At 31.2% G+C, this 24743-nt stretch overlaps 1 long non-coding RNA gene across 5 annotated transcripts in view; it reads left to right on the top strand.

Moving 5' to 3' along the window:
- The first annotated feature begins 3574 nt into the window (after positions 1-3574).
- Positions 3575-24743, top strand: part of LOC149169914 (uncharacterized) — a 117691-nt gene continuing 96522 nt past the window's right edge. Inside the window, exons 1-3 of one of the 5 annotated variants that reach the window (XR_016259820.1) lie at positions 3576-3971; positions 4059-4235; positions 18617-18698. This is a non-coding gene — a long non-coding RNA (uncharacterized LOC149169914). Of the gene's footprint in view, positions 3972-4058; positions 4236-18616; positions 18699-24743 lie in introns of all 5 variants that reach the window. The other 4 variants (XR_016259819.1, XR_016259817.1, XR_016259818.1 and 1 more) reach the window with 4 other exon arrangements.

The following is a 24743-nucleotide window of genomic DNA, read 5'->3' as shown; positions in this document are numbered from 1 at the left end:
ATTATGGTTATAATGGAGGTTCTCATATTATAATTCTACTAACTTCAAACCAGTTTCCATTACGAAATTGTGGGGCATAACAACTCTTGGATGGAAACTATTCCTTACACTTAGAGTTTTGAGATAAATACATAGTATATGGTGACCATTCCAAGTATTTGATTACTTTTTTAGTTTTGGCACTATTGTATGGTGTTTTGGATAACAATGACACTACTAAAAAGTTAGCATAGCATATATATATCATTTACATGAAGGCCACATGAACTTTTAATAGTTACTTACAAAATCATATGTTGGCACTTATTAATGGTACCTCTACAACCCATATGTCGATTGTATGACTCAACTAATGTCCTCACTCTATGCAAATCATGGTATGTTTACATTATGGGTACATATTTTGCTTTGTTATAGGTAGTCATAGAATAAACATTTAAGCTCTAAGTTGTCTACTTCTGCCAGTACACCATATTTTTGAGAAATTTTGGATACTTTTGTCTATATTCATTAATTATTATATCTATTCAATAATATATATGCATATAACTTGTAATGCTAAATCATTATAATGGTAGAAATTGTGACATGTATTGGATCATTATTGATGCTTTTAGATTGGGAAAATTGAACGAATCAAGTTCTAGGAGAAGTTTTATTGGTGGGACCCAGTTTGGAGAATTGAGGTTTGAAATCTTCAAGGGCTAGTTTGAGGCCTTATATGACATTGTTTTGGGGAAGAAAAGTATTTCTTAACAACGGTCTCCTATATTTCCTACACTCAAGGTGGTGTAATAATAATTTCAATCAATATTTGAATGTAAAAGTTATGCCTCTTGGAACTTCAATTGATTGTGGTTAGCTGCCATAATTTGAGATCATGGCATGTCAGCCCCCGTTATTGATGAAAAATGGGATAAAGATATGGAAAATATAAATAAGACACTAGATGATTCAAGTTAGAACTCATGTGGAAGGTTGAATGGGTCAAATACAACCCCTAGTTGGCTATTAGATTATGTTATAATTGAGCCACAGAGAGGAAGATGTGTTCCATTATGTTTGATGGAATTTTTTTTCCATAGTAGAGAAGAGTAGTTGATTGTGGATAAATAAATAGAATAAAAAAGGGGGGTTTGTGTTCTGTAGCATCTCATGGGCCACAAGTTCTAAGAAACAACATTGAGAATGTGCTCTTCTTTGTAGTTACATCTTTCCAATTTTAGACAAAGGTGAGTAGAGAAACCTCACGTTTTAGGTTTTTTCCTCTAAAACCAATTTCACAAAGCATATTTTGGTGTTCATTATGGTTTGTGAGTGATTATATTTAATTTTTCTATACAACTCATATTATATTTTATAAGCATTAACAACAAATCAATAATAACATATCTAGAATATATAGGAATTAACCCTATGTCATATAAATTTCAATTCATTTTCATAGACCTATAGAGATGAATTGTCTAGTGGAATACACATGGAATTTTACCAATAATATTGGTGTAAAAATTAGGATTGTTTAGGTATTTTGTGATAATTTGTAAGGGAACAAATATGTTTAAGAAGAAAGTCATAAAACCTTGTCCATGGTTGATTAATCAATTTATGATAACCATCAACATGTGACAAAAGAGATCTTTTCATGGCTAGAAGTGCAAGCCATAGATATAAACCATAATGTGAACCACCTCTTGGAGGCTTTAAGCAATAATATTAGATATTTGGAGAAGACACGGGCTCCAATTCAAATGATAAATTGAACGGGGGATAAGGGTTTGAGGAAGAACTAGAGAAGGAGTCAAGGAAACCTAAAAGTGAGCAACCAAGCTCCAACATCATGAATGATTCACACTGTCTCTTCAAGATGCAAGTGAGGGTGGATATCAATTGATATCAAGGTGAAATAGATTACATTAAATTGAGTCATTGGTTGCAATGGTTTGATGTTTATTTTCATCATCACCATATAGAGGGGAAATATAAAATTTCATTTTCTTATTGAAAATAGATATCCATGGCATGATCAGGTGGGAAATCCACATGGAGACACGTAGGGTAGATGAGGATCGTCTAGTAACTAAGAAGGCACATTTTAGAACTCTCATAATGTCCCAATTCTACTGTATTGGATATGTAGAAGACAAGTAGATTATGTGGTATTACCTAATGAAGAGACATGGGTAGAGTTTATAGGAGTAGACTATGGAATTCAAGAAGATGGCAATAAAGTTGTATATCTCTCTCAGCAACCCAAATGTACTCCTCAAGGATTTATGTGGTTTACATAACCATTTACGAAAGTAGGAGATGTTGGTCAAACATTAAATAGTGGACGAGGCTTGTGTATATGCATAATACCTAGAAAACATAAGCTAGAAGAAAGGGTTGTTAAGTGGATCCACAAAAAAGGAACAATAAAAGTTTGTAAGGAGGGTAAGAAGGAGCAAAAAGGGGAAATTGATAAGAAAACAATATAAACAATACATAAGTACAAAGGTCCTAGCAACCACTACAACTAGTATGATATTAATAGTTACATAGAAGACAACGATTGGAAATTGCATCCAAAGCTAAAACTAAAGAATCATAAGAAGGATATGAAGAACAAAAACATCATAGTCATATATTATATAAATTAGGTGGAAATATACGCAAACATGGACGATAAAATTACTTTCACGTCACTATCTAAGGAGGTGAATCTCATTAGCTTTGATCAATAGGAAGAGAAGAACATTGCTAAACTGCTCCACATAAATATGTAGGTAAAGAGGGAAAGATTAGATGTTTCGTTTGACTCACGATGACATGAGAATCTCATAGTGGTATATTTTGTCAGCAAACTAGGACTGGAGTTTCATGACTATCCTAGACCATATCCATAGGGATGGGTCTACAAGGTGGTAGAGATAAAGGTAACCAAATAGTGTGAAATGAAATTTGCAATACTAATTTTATTATTGAAGAAGAATTCAATATCGTTCCACTTGATGTATGTGCATTTTTTTTACAGAGTTCCTATATACACATTTGCGATGAGATCTTCCTACAGAGAAATATTATATCTTCAAGCATAGAAAATATTTCATCATCGAGCAAAAGATAGAGATTTGAGTAGTAATAATGAAAGAAACTAAACAAATTAATGAATTCTAATAACAAATATCTTTTGTTATTCTTAATAGAAACTAAATTTATAGAAGTGTCAAAGAGAACAAAATAATCCTTAGGAGGGGTGCACTAAGGATTCGTCCATGAAATAGTGTTACAGATTAGTGAATGGATGAAATAGTGTTACGGATTACTGAATGGTGTTTTGTCTGTTCTGTGTTCAATTATACTCCATTTCTATAAATAAACCCTAAAATATCATGGTAAGCACATATGTTTGGCCATAGAGTTCGTTTGTCATGTCCATCTAACCCACGAAACATATATTATGGGTTGTACCTGTCAATGGTTCTGATAATTTCTATTCGAATAAGGTAAAAGTGAGTCTCTACAAATATAAAATTTGAGCCTTGTTAATGTGTCTTGTTAAATTCGGATACGGTCCATTGGCCCAGATTATGTAGCCACGCAGCCGATAAAGATTCTACAATATGACTTTTGGCAATAATGAAAGATACGGGAGATGGCAGGGGCTCCCACCACCCATGTTGCAACGCCTGTCTGTAATGCACAATGTGCATTAAATTGTCCTGCCCCCTTACGCCTCCTCGATGCATATCCTGTCCAGAAGCAGGGCGAGGCGGCCCCTTCATATATAGAGAGATTACTAGGGTTTGGTCATATACAACCGTAGGAGGTCCGGAAGCATCTGTTTTTCTGCACAATCAACTGGCTTGTTTCGACAGATGACCTAATTAGGTTTCATTCCGCGTGCAGCACGGTGGGAGGTGCGGAAGCATCTCTTGATCTTTTCCAGCACAATCGCTTCGTTCTGTTTCGACAGATGCCCTAATCAGGTTTCATTCTGCGGGCACCAATCACATTACTATTCTGTTTGATTAGCCCTTGTGATTTTGTAACATTCATAACGTTACTCTTATCAGGGGGGCAATTCAACTCTCTTCGAGCCCTTGTGTTTTTGTATCTGAAGAAGATGGGCATAAGGAGGTGTTCGTGTCGATAACAGAAGATAGAGAGCACAACCGCTCACATGCCGGCACTCTGCGTTTGAGGTGTATGTGCTCTCCATGATTTTGTCATCAAATTAAACCTTCAGCTTGGTAAGTATTTCGTATCTGAAGTTCCTTATGTAGATCTCTATATTCACATATTATTATTGGCACATAAAAATCTACTTCCCTTTGCAAGTTTTACCCCTTCTCCACCCACACTGAAACAGAGCAACAATACTTCGAAATATTTTATCTGTGTCGTAAAAGGAAAATGCCTGAATCGCGCCATTTACTTCCGGATTCGAAATATTTTATCTGTGTCGTAAAAGGAAAATGCCTGAATCGCGCCATTTACTTCCGGATTGTCCTTTCACGACTTAGTGTTCCTTTCTTTTAATTTTCAAAACCATTTTATTGTAACTATTACTAGTTAAACCAGTTGATTTTTATTTTTATTTTTACTTTTTAGGGTGCTTTCGATTTGCCGCTCCTTGTTTAGATGTCATTCTTCATGCATCATACTCTTTATGTACATGTTGATATGTTTATTTAGGTACATGCTTTTTTTAAATGTAAACTTTATTTAGTAAAGTGATGTTTAGTTGAAAGTAAAGTAGATTACTCTTATTACTTCTAATTGAAAATTAGTCCGATAGGAATATCACAGGGTTTTTAACTAACGGATAAAAATTACTCAGATAGGACAATCATAGGGTTTTTAACCCATGGAAATTATGAAAGTACCTTGCACGGTCGATTTCTTTTTTCCCCCAATATTATTGTGACTGTGCATGAAAATTTTATTGTGAATTTGGGTAGATATAATGGAAAAAATACCTTTTTCCCTTTAAAGCCTTTCCAAGGTTTTGATATTAACTTGTTTTTATCAATGATGTATAACAGAATTCTACCTGTTCTCTTCCCAATTTCTTGGATCTGAATGCCCATAACGAAGGACAGGATAGACTCTTTAGAATTAATAGACAGCCTGGGAAGAAATATACAAAATTTAACTAGTTAAGAAAATGGAACGAAGTTACCAGCAACACGATGTATTGTAGACGAAAACTGAACTCCGGAATTTTAATCTTACAAAATAAATTGAAAAACTAGTTACAATCCATTGATGAGGAATGAGTCGGTATTACTTCTCTGGACGGGATAGAGACTACAGACAACAAAAAATTGTTACCGACTCCTTTCCGAAACAAACCAAGTTGTCCAGTAAACACAAAGGTGTAGATCAAACCTATCTACCATTTAGGATTCTGTTACTCATCGTTCACGAAGTTGAGTGATTTAGTTCTTGCAAAACATCCACCCTAGCTATTGAAAACTAGACAGCATCTGTACCAGCATGTGAACCATTTAATTAGCTTTCCTCTAAACAGAAAACGACCATCTTCTGAGGCATATAGATTGCCTACATGGCATCAATGACTATGTAGAATGACTTTGTAGAAAATATAATTAGGAAAATGCTAATATAACCAAGAAAATGCTACTCAATCAAAATTTATATTTTAAATATAATTTTTATTAAATTTAGTAAATATAATTTTTATTAAATTTAGTTTGTTAGCCTAGCTATATAAATTAAATAGTTATATAAATTAAATGGTTAGTAAGCATATTTATTTATCAGAATCAATATGTAATAAACATTACAACACTTAACCCATAAATAGATATGTTATTTCTCATATTAAAAGAAATCATAAAAATCAACTATAATATAACTTTGAAAATCAACTATAATATGACATTTTCTTTAATTAATTTTTTTAAGATGAATTAGTTAAATAAATCTAACTTGAAGAAAAACCTTAACCCTTATATATATATAGATATACTACACCATCTCTATTACTTTATTTTATCATAACTTTTAAATACTTAATATTAAAAAACAAAAATTTACATGTTTTGTTATTTTATTTAAATTTTATTAATTCTAATTTAGTAAATTTTAATAAAATTCTCTGATTTTAATTACATATATTATAAATTTATTATTTTTTATTGAATAATAACATATTTTTTAATTTACAATTAACTTCTGATTATTTTAAATTTCATGTTTTATTTATTTTAAATTTTATTCTCTTAATTATAAAAATAAATCGCATGACAGTCTACTAATATGTCTTTGAAAGCTCCTGACTTTTTGAATAACACAATATCACCTTCATCAGTCAACAATAATTACTTTCTAAGAGTGTTCCACTTGCTCCAATCCTAAGGTTCTAATTGCGTTCTCATTATTCCATAAATATGTCAAATAATGTGCAGAATGGAAGATTCATTTTACTTGCTCAATATTATACTTGGTTTTGATTTTAGAGTTTTGATTTTTATTATAAATGAGTACAATTAACTTTACTATTATACGTGAGTATAACCATTTTTGCGAAAATCTTTTCATATAAGCGAAATTTCTTATTTTCATTTGCTTTTATATATATATATATATATATATATATATATATATATATTATATATATATATATATATATATATATTTATTTATTTATTTATTTATTTATTTATTTATTTATTTAAGAAATAACTTTAAAATTTTAATTTTTTTCTATATATATAAAATAATCTAAAATTTATGATGATGGTTAATTTCCACTAAGAACAATATAATTTATTGAACTTTAAAAAAGATATATAAATTTATTTAAGAAATAACTTTAAAATTTTAATTTTTTTCTATATATATATAAAATAATCTAAAATTTATGATGATGGTTAATTTCCACTAAGAGCAATATAATTTATTGAACTTTAAGAAAGAAGGAAATTCAATTAGACTTTTTAATATTTTTTTTTGTGATAAAAAAAGGGAGAGAAGCTTTTTGAGAACATTGTAGTTTTCTTGACTTGACAAGTTAAGAACGTTGGTAGTGTGGCAAATGTTTTGAAAATGAGAATCTATGTGAATAAGGTTTAAGTGAAAGTGTTTTTCAACTTCATAGGTATTTTTTTTGTTCCGCCTTATTTTGGAAAGAAAGAAACCCCAAATTTCATTTCAAAATTCATGAAAAGTATTTCTTATTTAAAAAAATAAATTATTATATAATATTAATAATTTATAATATAAAAAACCTTAATAAAAATCATTATAAACTTTATCAGTGTGTTTATGATTATATCAATTTGTTTATGATTATATCAATTTGAAATGGTGTTTGGGTGTATATATAAAAGCATTGGAACATCGGCTTTTGTTTTTAATGAAATATTGGTTTTTCTTTTTAATAAAGTGAAATGGCAATCCCTCATCAATATATTATATATATAATAGGAAAAAGATCATTATTATAATTTAATTTAATTTAAAACTATTAAAAAGATATTTATATAATAAATATTTTTTTACATAATTTTTTATGATACTATTTTAAATAGTAATTTATTAATTTACATTATTTTAATTATATTTGTAATTATTAATTTTGGTAATATTATTTACCCTTTAAGATAGATTTAAATGTAAAATATAAAATAAATAATTATTTTAAGATATCATTATGAAATGTTTAACCATATTTTTATAAAACTGTTTTAATTTTTATAAAATTTATAACTTTTCTAAAACGTGTAACCTTTTTCCATTAAATAATAACATATTTTTTAATTTACAATTAACTTCTAATTATTTTAAATTCCATTTTCTATTTATTTTATATTTTATTCTCTTAATTATAAAAAAAACCACAGGCCGGTCTATTAATATGTCTTTGAAAGCTCCTGACTTTTTCAATAACACAATATCACCTTCGGTCAACAATAATTCTTTTCTAAGAGTATTCCTCTTGTTCCAATCTTAATGATCTAATTGCATTCTCATTATTCCATAAATATGTCAAATAATGTTGCAGAATGGAACATTCATGTTACTTGCTCAATATTATTCTTCGTTTTGATTTTTATTATAAGTGAGTACAATTAACTTTACTATCATACGTGTGTATGACCATTTTTGCGATAATAAGTTTTCGATAATCTTTTCGTATAAGCTAAATTTTTTATTTTCATATATATATATATATATTAATTTATATAAGAAACGAATTTCAAATTTTATTTTTATTTTTGATGATGATGGTTAATATCCATTGGGACCAAACTTTGGTCTACTGGACCTAAAAAAAACAAATTATGTAGTTTGATTTAAGATTTTATTTCTATGCTTAAAAAACTTGGAGAGAAGCCTCCCAAGCTCACTATAATTTTGACTTCCTAAAAGGCTAGGAAGGTCAGTGTATTGCGACAAAGATTATGAAACTCATATCTAATGTGGTCATAGGCTGGCAATCTAAGAGGAACTAGTTTTCATCCTTAATGTTCTTATTATCACAGAAATGGTAGATTCTTTCCATCCATGGTGTTTTAGGAACTGTCTAACGACCTGTTTCACTATGGAGTTCATGAGAGTTCGTTCTAAACTTTGCTAAATTAATTTTCTTCTTTAAGCTAGCTAAAAAGAGAGATACTTTTGATCTTCTAAGGTGGGGTTGATGACCTTCTTATAATAATTTAATTTTCTTTTAGCTGTTAAATCTTTCTCACACCACATTTTTTCTTTGAACTTAGAAGTAACAATATTTTAATTTTATTAATGTTTTGTCGTGCATCGTTCTAGTTGATCTCCCAATAGTTTATCCAGGCCCTCGTGTCTTTATAACAGCCCCGTTTGAGCCTTAGATGGTTTTGGCTGGAATTTAAAGCTAGCTTGGGAAGTTTATGATCTCCTATGTTATTGAGCTTGTGCTTGTACAACAGAAGCCTAGTCATAGCTAGGCTTTGGGGAAAGACCTACTTCTATAAGGAGAATAGGGTAGGGTGTATTGCTTTTAATTTTCAGGTTATACGTTATACTTTAGCCGCTATATACATCAGTATTATTTTCTAAAATTCACGATGATTGTTAACCCCTATTAAGATCAATATAGTTTATTGGACTTTAAGAAAGAAATAAATTAAATTGTACTTTTTAATATTTTATTTTTGTGATAAAGAAGAAGGGATAAAAGCCTTTTGAGATCATTGTGGTTTTTTTTAACTTAACAAGTTAAGAAGGTTGATAATGTGGCAAATGTTTTGAAAATAAAAACATATGTGAATAAGGATCAAGAGAAAGTGTTTTTTATTTTCATGAGCAATTTTTTTCGTTACATAGTGTTTTGGCAATAAAGAATCACCCAATTTCATTTCAAAAGTCATGAAAAATACTTTTTTACTCTAAACAATTAAATTATTATATAATATTAATAATTTATAATGTAGAAAAACATGATAAAGAATAATGAGTGTATTTATGATTAGCTATGGTGTTTGGGTGCATATATGTAAGCATTGGAACATTAGCTTTTGTTTTTAATGATTTTTATTTCTAATAGAGTGAAATGATATATATACAAATAATTTTAATAAGAAAGAGATAATAATTATAGTATCATTTAAGTTAAAATTATTAAAAATATATTTATATAATAAATATTTTTTTACATCATTTATTTATGATACTCTTTTAAATAGTATCATGGGACTCCCCAGCTCAAGCTCTGATTCTTCTAATAAATCCGCGCGTGAAAATGGATTATGCTTACACCGATAGCTCTAAGCCGACACACAAATTTGAATGTTTTAAGACTTTTTGTGTGTTAAAGAATTTTTATGCTGTATATGGTTGTTATTTATATTGATCAGTACTCTTTAGTGGTATAGAGGTGGTTGGGTTTGAATTTTATTTGAAATCCGAATTTTTTTTGTAACATAGGTATATAAATTAAATGGTTGGATGATCAGTACTCTTTAGTGGTATAGAGGTGGTTGGGTTTGAATTTTATTTGAAATCTGAATTTTTTTTGTAACATAGGTATATAAATTAAATGGTTGGATAAACATTAATATGTAGTGTAGTCCCTTCGAATGTCATTGATAGTTGTTGTTTATATAATGCTTAGCACAATCCATAAGCATAAAGCATTAGGACATTAGGACATTGATTGCGATATTCAAATTTTGAATTGTGTTAGATAAATTATTATAAGTTTTGATTTTATTTTTGTTATATTTTTATATTAATTTTGTTTGAAATATAGTGACGTATTTTGGGAACGGTAAATTTGAATTTTTTAATTTATATAATAAATGTTTAATTTTTTTGAAAGAAGTTAAATTCATTTAAGTACATAATATTTAAAAAAAATATTGACTCGTTTCAAACCAGAAAAGAAAACATTTCTAAAAGAAATAAAACTATTTCTATCATATAAAAATTGGCAACACTAACCTCAACACGGGTGTATGAATGGGGAGTAGGGAGCTCGGCTCATGGAGGGAAATGTTATGTCACATGACACATCCACTGATGTGGACGGGCTTCCAAGCCAAATCTTGTCGGCGAGAGTGAAGCCTCGAGAAGACGAAGGCTCGTTATATAGCAGGGAAGCTCAGAGGTTTCATCTGTTTTTTTACTCTTGGCATGAGCGATAGGGAGTGCGGCTTCTTTAAAGTTGAATGTGCACAAGCTGTTTACCTGTGCATGCCATTTGTGCAAGAATTTCTGCAGCGAGGGATGTTGGTGGTGAGGGTTATGCTTACAGTTCTAAGTTTCCTTGAGTGACTCTCATGGTGGTGTGGGATCCAAGTGAGAGGGTACATGGGTGAACGCAGCGTGCTCCTGGAACATGGACTGAGGGTTTTACATTGCGATCTCATTTTGCAAAGCTCTACCTTGAGGAAAAACTTCAAGCCCTCGATAGAAAATTAGTAAGCTGGGTATTACCTGTCTGGTCAATTACCTTCATATTTATGTGCTATGTAAGTGTTTAGTTGTTTCATCTCAGTTCCTTTCTAAGGAGAGTGAAATTATGTGGAAAAGCATTGTTCTATGGAGCTAAAGCAACAAAATTGGGTGGCCCTATTGTCTCGGAGGCTCTGCAGAGAACCATCTCTACTCGTGTCAGTGTTAACTTGAACCACAACTCATGCGTTGGAAGTAACAGTGGGCATTGGACTTATAGTGTGGCTGTGCTCCTTCTAGAGGGATATAATAGAAGGGATTATGGTAATGGGATGTTTGACTATTCCTCTTTGGCACCTCCTCCCTACTTTTTAGTAGGCCTAGTTGCTATTTTATGCCAGCATAATCGCACCTGGTGAAAAGCAGGGCCTTGTGGCTAGCCTGAGCAGCTTGCCAACCGGGCAAAGCCGATAAATGAGAATGCAATGAGAGGCGTATACATGGAGGGGGAAGTTTCTTAAGCATGAGCTCAATCACTAGGGCATGTCGAGCATCCACCCACATTAGATTCTATAGCACCCAACTGAGAATTATCTTAGACACCTTGGAACTTATTCATCAACAAAGGTATGCAGATAGGAATGAGATCATTGCATACATAAATTATATTCAATACAGTCAGGGGGACATTTTGGATGATCTAGTTTCTATACGTTTGGGTCAATGTCTGCCAACGAACAACTAGATGACATGGAATCACATTTCACCCATATTGGTTTTCACGTTCATGAAGGTCCTGACCCGAGTGCTTCTCAAGCATCATATCCTTATCCTTGACTTTTGTTTACTGGTAGTTGGCTTTTGGTTCTCCAAGTGTTATGGGCTATCTTGCTTGTTTTTCTATGGGGTTAATGTAAAAAATGGCACTTTCTTCTCAATTTTTGCAGTGCTCTCCTGCCTAACAAATATGGTCAGAATGAAGTTGGGATAGTAAGAGACTTCTATATTATCTATTGTGTCTTTTTTATGAATTAATTAAAATATTTTTGCTAAAAAAAAGAATGGCAACACTATTTATATCCTCGGGGAAGGATTCTATTTCTTGGCGATACACTTTTAAGAAAATATGTGCAAATATTAGAAATTCTTCAACTCTCACCCGAAGGTTAATTGGTTTGTAGTTCACATAAAAATTGGTTCAATGTATACAAATATTAGAAATTCTTATTCAATCTGAACATCCACTAGTTTAGTCCCTCACATCATGATCCATTATTGTAATAGTCATTAAATTACAACAATACAACACTAGTAGCAAGAAACTATCCTAATATCCATTGTGATTTATGATGGCAGTAACCATGAAGTTATTAAATATCATATTCTTATTTGATAAAAGATGTTGAGTGCAAATAATATAGAAATAAAAATAAATGAGTTTCCATTTTTATATTTAAACCTGTGGAGAATCGCATTCATATATAAGACATTATGAAAAAAAATGTATTCGAAGAAAACATGGTTCTATAATAAAAATAATTTGTATATGGACCATGTGCAATCAGGTAATTGACATATATCATATTATATATTTCCATATTATGTACTATCAATCATCTAGAACATAATGCCTGAGTAATCTATTACTCATCCATTCACGAGGACTTCAAATTCATACTAAATTTTTTTCACGAAGAAGCATGCTAGTTGTTCCATACATTTGATCTTTTAGATTTTCAAACCATCTCCCTCTCGTAAGCTTCAACAATGTTATATGTCAATGGGAAAAGTGTCGGCCTGGAAAAATACAGTAAATTGTTAGATATAATTGTCAAAAAGGATTGTGTATCAACATGACAAATCATTAAGATTTCATGAAATATCCCCTTGAGTCATAGAAGTTTGTCAAGTAGTTACCTTAACCATATTTCTCATGGGAAGACATGATTTTCACAAAATATTGTCCCATCATTCTCTTATGGGTGATAATATCATTTAGATTACGGATGCATGCAAAATTTTCCTCTCTATTAACAGATGTGTTGCCAATAGAATCGAAGGCTGAATTGGCTTGTAAGTGTAAATAATTGAGACTTCCGACTAAAAATACCATTGCAAGAATCTGGAGAAGCACTCAAAAAGAAAATATAATACTGCAAAGAATTCTCCTTATGTGGAAATAAAAGTTATATTGGGTAATAATCAATAAGGTATGAAAAGCTACACTAAGTAGCATCATTTTTCAGCAAATGAGTTGTTCCTTATTTCAGTCTCTTCCATCCTTATCCAAATGTCATTTCATTGAACGGTCACAAGATTTGGTTCTTCATCGTATATAGATGATGATTTCAAATTAGAAAAGACTTATATATATATATATATATTAAATTGTATCAATTTGTTTAATCAGGTTACACGATCCCAAGTATGATCTCTGTGAAAACTGACAAGTTTTTAGGGTGAGAAAATTCCATGATTTGCGTGGGACACATGTCAGGAACCCTAAATTAAGAGATACAATTTTTTATCCAATCAATCATTGTCAATTTTTTTTTAAATTAAAACAAATACCTTAATTATTTATAAAGTTAAACATTATAGCTTTTCATGGTTAATGCTAAACTAAGAATTGTCAATAGGTAAATCGATTATTAAAATATGTCTTCGGCAGGGACTAATAATCTGTAGTAAAATACCCACTTCATACATATCAAGTTGCTAAAATTAAATAAATTATTAAGAATAACTAAATTACAACTATATTATGATTACTCATAAAAACAATTAATTTATAAGTTAAATGCGTGCACACACACACACACACATATATTGAAAAAACATAGAAGAAGATATTTAATTATGGAGATTCACCCTCACTTTTATATTGTTATTCTTATTTTTTAAGTTGTACTTGTTACAACTTCATGGGCCAATACCATGGCGTATCAATACCACATGCCCAAAAAATCATAATTCATTTCATATAACACTTGTTCATTTGACACTCTTTCTAACTAACAAAATTAATTAGAAAGAAAAAATAAGCATAACTACTTTGGAAATAAATCTCTACATTTTCTATGTATATTCTACTAAGAATATTCATGAATATTCTATAGAGGTGAAATCCCTACCATCCACATAATAATTACTGATAATTAAATTTAAATTCTATAAATCCTATTATAAAATAGACATGCCTATTGACATAACTACCTGTTCCAGCTACTTAATAAATTTGATATATGCCTCCTAGTTGTATTAATGATTTAGAAGTGGAATTTTAGTATCCTATGGTATTCGAGATTGTATTTGAGATAATTCAATCAATATACTTATACATCATACTTTCTTAGTTGGAGAAGTATAAGAATATTTCTCACAAATTCATTGATAAACAACAATCATGAAATACCTTAATTTTTTTTATTATTATTCATAGATCACATTATACCACTCATCTTTCTTTATTCTGCACTTCTCATCCTTTTTCTTGTCCTTCGTAATCCACAACTCCAAAATCCTCCATTATAGGTGATATATCAGGCATATGCTTGATCTTGTTGTCTTCTTTACTTGGATTTTCTTTATCACCATCACCATCATTTACTTTCTCAGTTGCTATAACTTGTTTTAAATTTATACTAATATTACCTAATGAGTCACACAATGTCAAATTGAATTCTCCTAATGGTGCTCATTTCCTCCTCATGCTCACCCTTTTGCATCATTACCACTATCTCAATAATCCCCACCAATATGTGCTACTTAAGCATTTCCTCTTCTTTCTTGTATTTTGCAACAAAAGATCCTATTATAATAACCTTTAACTTGATTTTACTTTTCTACATCTATGTTCTTTTGCATCAACTCTTCCTACCTATAACTAGTGTGTCCTTTCTTTTGTCAATGCTACTTTCCATTCCTTCAATAGAGATTCAACTTTACCAACAATAACATTTCCACAAAATATTATGGGAATTTGGCATCCATGCCTTCTTCTCTTCCATTGTTACATTAATAATAACATCATCCCCTGATATCTCACTACTACAACACTACTCTCTTTTGCAACATCCTATTATGTTGTAAAACTACTAATTGTTATTGTAAAAACTTTGATTGACATAAACCTTCTTAGGAAAATTTCTACCCTCTATTGCTTTTTGAGTTTTCTGTACAAAGTCTTGTTCCACATATCCTTATTTTGCACTCCATTTTGACACATTATCCAAAACATTCACTTCAAAAACACATTCATCGTCATTTTTCTTAAAATCTCGCACCTAAGTTTCACAATCCTTACGCTCCACAAGCATATTTTAAAATAATTTAGAAGATATTTTTCTCATTCTCCCACTAACTATGTTTATGAGTTATATTCATACCTATCTTCCTAATTGATTTAAAATGGATATGAACAAAGATGGCTGATTCAAATACTAAAAAAACTAAAATAAAATGAAAAAAATAAACAACCATTTGAAAAAGAAATTGAAAAAGGAGATAAAAATTAAGAGCTGGAAAATGAAAGGAAAAGAATATTTGGCCTTCACATTCCCCAACTCTCTTATATCTTCCTATAATGAGACCCACAAGCAATTTTTTCTGGATAAGATTGGATGATACAAAAGACAATTCTTTATGTGATTTGTTGAATGGAAAATGAGAATACAACGTACATTATTCAATGTGAGATCACATAATTGAGAAATGAGCAATTCTTCCTTGTTGGTTTCCTCATTGTTGTTTTGAAGGTAAACATGGTATCCATTATGTTTAGATTTTCTTTGATATTTCTCTATGGTTTTGGGGTAGAGTTCCATTTGTGCTCTTGTTTCTACTCATTTATGATTAATGGATTCTTTTAGTTACATTTATGGTTATAATGGAGAATCTCGTATTATAATCCTATTAACTTCAAACCAGTTTCCATTACAAAATTGTGGATTATAATAACTCTTGGATGAAAGTTATCTCTTCTAATTAAAATTTTGAGATCAATGGATAACATATTGTGACCATTGCATATATTTTAATACATTTTAAGTTTTGTCATTGTTGTATGGTGTTTAGGATAATAGTGATGCCATTGGAAAGGTAACATAGCCTATAGCTATCACTTACGTGAAGGCCATATATACTTTTAATACTTACTTACAAAGTCCATATTTCGATCATTCCTAATGATAACTCTACAACGCATATGTAGACTGTCTGACTCAACTAGTATCCTCTCTACGCAAATCATGGTATATATACATCATGAGTGCATAGGTTGGTTGGTTATAGGTAGCAATAGAATAAACATTTAAACGAAGTTGTTTGCCTTTTCCCTTGCAACTCAACTTTCTAAGAAATTTGGGATATTATTCTCAATATTCATTAACGATTATAACTATTTAATAATATATATATATATATATATATATATATATATATATTATTATTATTATATTGGTGTCAATTGTGACATGTATTGGGTCATTATTGATGCTCTTATAGTGTGAAAATAGAAGGAATTAGGTTATCGGAGAAGCTTTATTGGTGGGACCCAATTTGGAGAATTGAGGTTTGAAATATTTAAGGGCTAGTTTGAGGCCTTAGATGCCATTTTTGTTGGCAAAAAGGTTATTTCTTAACAATTTTCTCCAACATATGCTACACTCATGGACCTTTCCAATGGTTTAAGAGTCACGTCAATCAATGTTTGGATGTAAAAGTTTAGCCTCTTTGTACTTGGATTATTTTTGCTAACTGCCATAAATTAAGATCGTGGCATGTCAACCCCCGTTACTAATGAAAAATGGGATAGAAATGTGGAAAATATGAATAATACACTAGAGGAGTCAATTTATAACTCGGCTTGAAGGTTGAATGGGTCAAATATAACTCCTACTTGGTTGTTAGATTGTGTTATAATTGGGAAACTGAAACGAAAATGGTTTCCATTATGTTTGATTGCATTTTCTTCTATAGTCGAGAAGAGTAGTTGATTATGGATAAAGAGAGAGAATACAAAATGTTGTTTCTATAACATACCATCGGCTACAAGTCTCAAGCAACTTTGAAGAGAGTGTGTTCCTCTTTGTACTTACATATTTTCCATTTTAGAAAAAGGAGAGGAGAGAAACCTCATGTTTTAGGTGTTTTCCTCCTAAAATAGTTTCAGAAATAATATTTTGGTGTTCATTATGGTTTATGAGTGATTACATTTACCATTTTTGTATACTATGCATATTATCTATTATAAGAATAAAAAACAAATCAATAATCATATATCTAGAATCTATATGAATTAAGCCTCCGTAGTATATATTTCAATTCATTTTCATAGATTTATAGAGATGAACTATCTTGTGGAATACCCACAGAAATTTACCAATAATATTGGTATGAGAGTAGGATTCTTTGAGCATTTTGTGGGAATTTGTAAATGAAAAAACATATTTGAGTAGAAATCCATAAAACCCCATCCATGGTTGATTAATAAATTTATCATAACCCCTAGCATATGACAAAAGCAAAATTTTCATGGCTATAAGTGCAAGTCATAGATATAAATCATGATGTGAACCTCCTCATGGAAGTGCTAAGCAATAATCTTGGATATTTGGAGAATATGTAGGCCCCAATTCAAAGGATAAATTGAAGGGAAAATTAGGGTATCGGGAAGAAGTAGAGAAGGATTCCAGGAAACCTAAAATTGAGCAACCACATTTAAGCATTGTGAATCATTCATTGTCTCTCCTAAAGATACAAGTGAGCATGGATATCAATTCATATCAAGGCGAGATATAATAGTTTAAATTAACTCATTGGTCATAATGGTGTCATGTTTATTTTAGTTATCACCATATATAGGAGAAATAGAAAATTTCATTTTCTTGTTTGAAATTAGATGTTCATGACATGACAAGGAGGGAAATCCACACAAAAACCCTTAGGATAGATGTGTATCCTTTAGTAACTATGTGGGAGCACTTTATAACTCTCATAATGCCCCAGTTCTATTGTATTGGATATGTTGAAGACAAGTGGATTAGGCAGAGATAGAGTCTATAGGAGTAGACCTTCAAATTCAAGAAGATGGCAATATATTTTATATATATCCCATCAACCCAAATGCACTCCTCAAGTATTCATGTGGCTTACATAGCCATCTATGAAAAGCGGTGATGTTTGTGAAACCTAAGCGGTGATGTTTGTGAAAACTAAAACAGTGGATGAGGCTTGTGTATATGCAAAATACTTGGAAAACATAAAATTAAAAAAAATAATTTTTAATTGGGTCAAACAAAAAGGAATAACGAAAGCTTTCAAAGAGGGGGAAAGGGGGAAATTGGGAAACCATAAGAAGACAATATAAACAACACATAAGTACAAAGATCCTAGCAACCACTACAACCAAATATTGATGGTCACAAAGAAGACAAATGTTGGAAATCACGTCTAAAGCTAAACCTAAATAATCATAAAAAGAAAACGAAGAGTATTAAAACATCATAGCCATATAGTCTAACAATTAGGTAGAAATTTGTTCAATCATGGATGAAAACATTATTTTCACATCACTATATAAAGAGGTGAATCTTATTAACCTTGATTAATAGGAAGATAAGAACATTAATGAACTCTTCCATATACATATTTAGGTAAAGAGAGAAAAAATAAATGTTTTGTTTGACTCAAGATTGCATGAGAATCTGATAATAGTATATGTCATCAGCAAACTGGAATGTATGTTCGGAGGTTCATGATGATCCTAGACAACATCTGTTGGGATTGGTCAACAAGGATGCAAAATAATGGTAACCAAATTGTGTCAAAATAAAATTGCAGTGTTATTTTTATTGTTGAAGAGGAATTCGATGTCTTTTCACTTGATGTGTGTGGATCGATTTGAGGGAGTTCCCATGTACACATTTGGGATGAAATATTCATCCAGAGATTGAGGCAATGTTATCATTAAGCATTGAAAATATTTTAGCGTCAACATGCACAAAGAAGAGATAAAGATAAAGATTTGAGTAGTAAAAATCAACGAAGCTATGAAATTTATTAGTTGTAATAACAAATATGTTTTGTTATTCTTAATAGAAAAGTAATCTATGGAAGAGTCAATGAATCTTTTGAAGGGTGCACTAAGGACGTGCTATGAATTAAGGAATGGTGTTTTTTTCTATTTTGTGTGCAATCATACTCTTTTTCTATAAATGAACCCTAAAATATCATGGTAAGCACATATGTTTGACCATATTCGTTTCTCACTTCCTTCCAAAACAATGAATATATATTATGGGTTGTAGCTATCGATGGTGCTGAGAATTTCAAATATTTCTATTCGATTGACAAAAAAACCAAAAGTGAGTCTCTAAAAATACAAAATTTGAGCCTTGTTAATGTGCTTGTTAAAGCCAAATACGCTCTATTGGCCCAAATTTTGTAGCCACAAAGCCGATAAAGATTCTATAATATCACCTTTGGAAGTAATGAAAGATACGATAGGCGACGGGGGATCCCAGATATTGCAATGCATGTCTGTAATGCACAATGTGCATTAAATTGGGCCGTACCCTTACAACTCCTCGATGCATATCCTGTCTGGAAGGAGGGTGAGACAGCGCCTTCAGATATAGAGATATTACTAGGTACTTTCCCAATATACAACGGTAGGAGGTCCGAAAGCATCTCTTGATTTTTTTCTGCACCATCGCTTGGTTCACTTTCAACAAATGACCTAATTAGGTTTCATTATGCACGCACCAATCAATTAGCCCTTGTGATTTTGTAACATACATAAGATTACGCTTATATGTATTCAATAGCCCTTGCAATTTTATGCTTTTCCCCAGGAGGGAAATTAAACTCTATTGGAGTATCTGAAAATGATGGGCAGATTGAAAAACATATGGAGGTGTTGTTGTCGATGACAAAAGATAGAGAGCACAAGATAGAGAGCACATATGCTGACATGCCGGGACTCTACGTTTTAGATGCATGTGATCTCCATGATTATGTCATAAAATTAAGCCTTCAGCTTTCTAAAGCTCGGTAAGTCTTCCATATCTGAACTATCAAAAATTAAAAAATTATTTTATATCGGAAGTTCCTTACCTAGATCTCTATATTGACATATTTTTTGGAGAGATACAGAAGACAAAACAAATAATTCACACACAAATCCACAAGATGCGACTCTTCTATTGATCACACAAAACATGATAATTACATTGAACGCAATGAAGGGTATCTAACCTTTTCCAAATAACGACTTGCCATATCTTGACATGCAACCACACACTAAAATTCGTCTATCACTTAACTCGACTTGACTCAACAATCAAACACTCAACCCTCAACACTCAGTCAACCATTCTGTTGCGGTGTGTACCTGTTTGTAAATTGTCTTCTAATTTCATGTTGTTTACAATAATCATGGAATGCCTTTGAACCATATTCTCCATCATGATCTGACCTCAATGCCTTGATCTGTCGGTCACTTTGGTTCTCTACTAAGGCTTTGAATTCCCTAAACTTTGCAAAAGTTTCAGACTTGTGCTTCAAGAAGTAAACCCAAGTCGTTTTGCTATAGTCATCAATGAAAGTAAAGAAGTAACAACTTCTACTAATCAACTGTGTCCTCATAGGTCCACACAAGTTTGTATGCACTAGCTCAAGAGGTTTCTTTGCTTTGTATTCAACTCCCTTTGGAAAACTTTCACGGTGTTGCTTTCCCAAGATGCGACACTAACAAGTAGTAGTAGATTCTTTGATGGGAGGTAATCCTCTGACCATCTGTTTCTGCTGCAACAATCTTAAACTAGAAAAGTGCAAGTGTCCAAACTAAAAGTGCCATAACCAATAATCATCAGAGCATGCAACTGTAAAATAACTGACCTGATCATTGTAATTCATAATTAGAGGAAAGAGTTTGTTCCTCGTTATCTATGGATTTGCTATCAGTTGCTTGCTAGGGATATTTTCATATATAACACATTCTTGACGTTAAAAGATAGCTCTATATCCTTTCTGTGTCTATTTACCAACACTTATCAAACTATGTTTGAGACTAGAAACATAATATACATATGAGATTGTCTTTGGCTTCCCATGCTTGGTCAAAATGTTGACCACTCCTTTTCCATCTACTTCCATACTCTTGTCGGTCTGCAACTTTACCTCTGTTTTCATAGATTGACCGAAATTTGCAACCAAATTCTTGTTTCTTATCATGTGGTTATTGCAACCACTCTTTGACAACTACACACTAGAAGAAGGTTCATGCATGGTATGGCAAGCTAGGAACATGGAGTTAGTACTCTCTGTAATGACATTAGGTCTCGGGTTCCCTTGATAAGCTATCTTCTTCCTGTAATCATGAGCATAATGACCAAATTTATTGCAATAATAACATCTCACATTTGATTTATCAACTCTTTGATTATTGTCAAGGCTTCTATAGTTGCTTCCACTTTCATGTTCATGCTCTTCTCGGCGATCTCTCTGACCACCATATTTTCCGCTTCATCCTCTTCGTCTCTATCTACTTCTGCCTCGACCTCTATCTCTTGAAATATAAACCCCACTTTTGAAGGCGGTCTCTAAAGTTGAATCCTTATTTCTCTCTATCCTTGCCTCATGCGATACAAGTGATCCCATCAACTCATCAACTATTAATGATGCCAAATCCTTGGCTTCTTCTATGGTTGCTACCACAACATCAAATTTGGTAGACAATGATCTCAGGACCTTCTCAACCACTGTTTAATCTTTAATTTCTTCACCATAAATATTTAACTGATTTACGACGGTTATGAATTGATTCATGAAAGAATTGATATCCTCTATCTCCTTCATCTGCAGACTTTCAAAATCTCTCCTAGTATTCTGCAACTTAACAATATTGACTTTGGCCATACCTTTATAATTCGTCGCCAAATTATTCCATGTTTCCTTTGCTAAAGACTTTATCATAATCTTCTGGAGCACTGCTCAGTCCACTACCTGCTAGATAAGCTGCAAGGCTTGTGCACTATTTTTCTTGTCTTTCTTCCATTGTTCCCTCTTTGTATTAATGAGAGCTCATTCTGCTGCTTCATCATTATGCTCTGAAAACCCAAGCCAAACATAATCTCAAACATCATGTGACTGCAACGTGGTCACCATCTTAATGGCCCACACATCATAATCTTTCCCAAATTGGACAAAACCATGTTTCTCCAAAAATTTCTCTTTAAAAAACACAAAAAATTATCTTTCTATAAACTTTGGAAAACTTTCTTTTTAAAATAAAATCAATAAAACCCTAAATTTTTATTTCATATTAAAAAAACTTAAAAAAATTCTTTCATAATTTTTTTTTATATATAAAATCTTTTAAAAAAAACAATCACAACTCTTTTCCCATAAAACAAAGGATGGTCACCTATTGAAAAAAGAAATTTTAATATAAGTTCTAAAATTAACTTTTAAACCTTTGACTATGCCGATTTTCGTTTTGAAGGTTTGACTTTGCCGACGTTTGTTTGACGACTTTAATAAACGGAGGCATGCTGGTTTTATCTCACAGTTCTCTTAACAACGAGCTACAACTAGACTTGAGATATAACCACAAAGTATCAATCTTTTTTTTAATCTTTCGGCTGTGTGTGGACACAGCTCTTTAAAAAAAAAAAATTCCAAACCTTGCCCACGGACTGTCTTCGGAGAGTCGGCTGGGGAGGCGAGCTAATTTTGCGACGAGAAAAAAATTCAAAGTCGAGCTTGTGGCTGTGGCTTTTGCTTCTGAAAAAAGGGAACGGCGAAGGTATTTAAGTTTTTTTTAACGGGCCATTTGTGTAAATTTTGACATGCAACCACACTATAAAATTCGTTTATCACTTAATTAGACTTAACTCAAACGCTCAATACTAAATTAATTCTATAGCTTTAAGCAACTCGTCTTACCTAAATAATTATATCAACCAGATTTTATTTTTAAAAGTTTTACACCCTTATTCACGGACACAACAGAGTAACGATACTTGTCTAGGTCCGTAAATCGAAATATTTTATTTATGTCGAATCCCTGAACCGCCCCCATTTACTTCCGGATTGTCTTTTCATTACGTAGACTCGTCAAATTTTATATTTTTTTAACGTACATATTTGTGGGGCTGAACATTTTTCGCCTGAGTCTTATAATATGATTAAAAAATAAATACCTAGGCCAGCGTGATATAACTTTAATATAAAGTAGATTAGTCTCATAGTTTCTAATTGAAAATTGGACAGATCGGGCACTCATATGGTTTTGAACACAGTCAATTATGAAAGAAGTATCTTGCACAGTATTCCCTTCTTTCCCTGGATATCATTGTTACTGTGCATGGAGATTTTATTGTTATTTTGTCTAAATCTGATGGATAGGATAGCTTTTTTCTCTTTAAAATATTTCCAAGGTTGATTTATTAACTTGTTTTCATCAATTATGCATAACGCAAGTCTACCTCTTCGATTCCCAATTTATTGGATCTGAATGCCCATAACGAATTACAGGATAGACTCTCTAGAATTAATAGAAAGTCTGGGAAGAAATATGCAAAATTAACTAGTCAAGAAAACGGAACAAAGTTACAAACAACACAAATAAAAACTGAACTCTGAAATTTTAAATAAATTGAAAAACTTCTTACAATCCATTCATCAGGAATGAGTCAGTATTACTCCTCCTGGACAGGATAGAGTGTACAGATAACAAAAAGTTGTTGCAGACTTCATTGCAAAACAAACCAAGTTGTCCAATAAACACAAAGGTGTAGATCAAACATATCTATCATTTAGGGTTCTGTTACGTTTCGTTCTTGCAAAACATCCATCCTAGCTCTTGAAAGGTATGATGACAGCATGGGTACCATTTAGTTTTCCTCTAAACAGATAACGATGGTCTTCGGAGCCACATAGATTGCCTAGCTGGCATCAACGAGGCTGCAGAAAATATAACCGGGAAAATGCTTCTGAATACATTGTTTAGCTAAAAACCAAACCGATGCCCTAGCTTAAAGAAAGTTCTGTAAGTCGAATTCGTTGAAGGGAATGTATTCATATTTTGTTGGTTTTTTAAAACATTCTTAATATAATTATTTATTGGTATTGCTGGCTGATAAAAGGATATAGGTCATTTAATTTATTCATAATGAGAATTTAATTGAAATTGATAAATCATATATTTTTTCAGATCGGAAATTTATATTTAAAAAAGTCATTATCTTTTCAGTATCATAATCAGAATTTAATTTAAATTGATAAATTATATATTTTTTCAGATCACAAATTTATATTTTAAAAACTCATTATCTTTTGAGTATCATAATCAGAATTCAATTTACATTGATAAATTTTATATTTTATAGAGAGAAAATTTCTATTTGAAATATTGTTTCTCATTAAAATTAATAAATTATATATTTTTATGAAGACTATTTTTATATTTGAAATATTGTTTTTTAATAAATTTATTTTATTAGCTCAATTATATAAATTAAACAATTAGTAAACATTTATAAGAAATATTGATAGGAATCAATCTTTAAAAAGAATCATTATTAATATTAACTATAAGGATAATATAATATATAAGTTTAGTTTTTAATGAGATTTTTTTGACTATACTGTGGACATTATTAATTATTAGATAATTTGTGTTACAATACAATGGGCTCAATATCATGGTTTATGATATCACATTTCCTTTAATTAATTAATTTGAGATAAATTAATTAAAAGAATATAACTAACTTATATATAAATCTCAATACTTGATTTACCAATATTACTATGAATATTCATGTGTTGTCCATGAAGGTCAAATATTT

This window comes from Pinus tabuliformis, chromosome 4_2 (genome assembly GCF_031772625.1).
Source record: "Pinus tabuliformis cultivar Carrire ecotype Pingquan chromosome 4_2, CPIR1, whole genome shotgun sequence".
In the NCBI taxonomy this organism is placed as follows: Eukaryota; Viridiplantae; Streptophyta; class Pinopsida; order Pinales; family Pinaceae; genus Pinus; species Pinus tabuliformis.
Note: the sequence above shows the minus strand (reverse complement) of the source record. Positions and strands in the feature narration are given on the sequence as shown.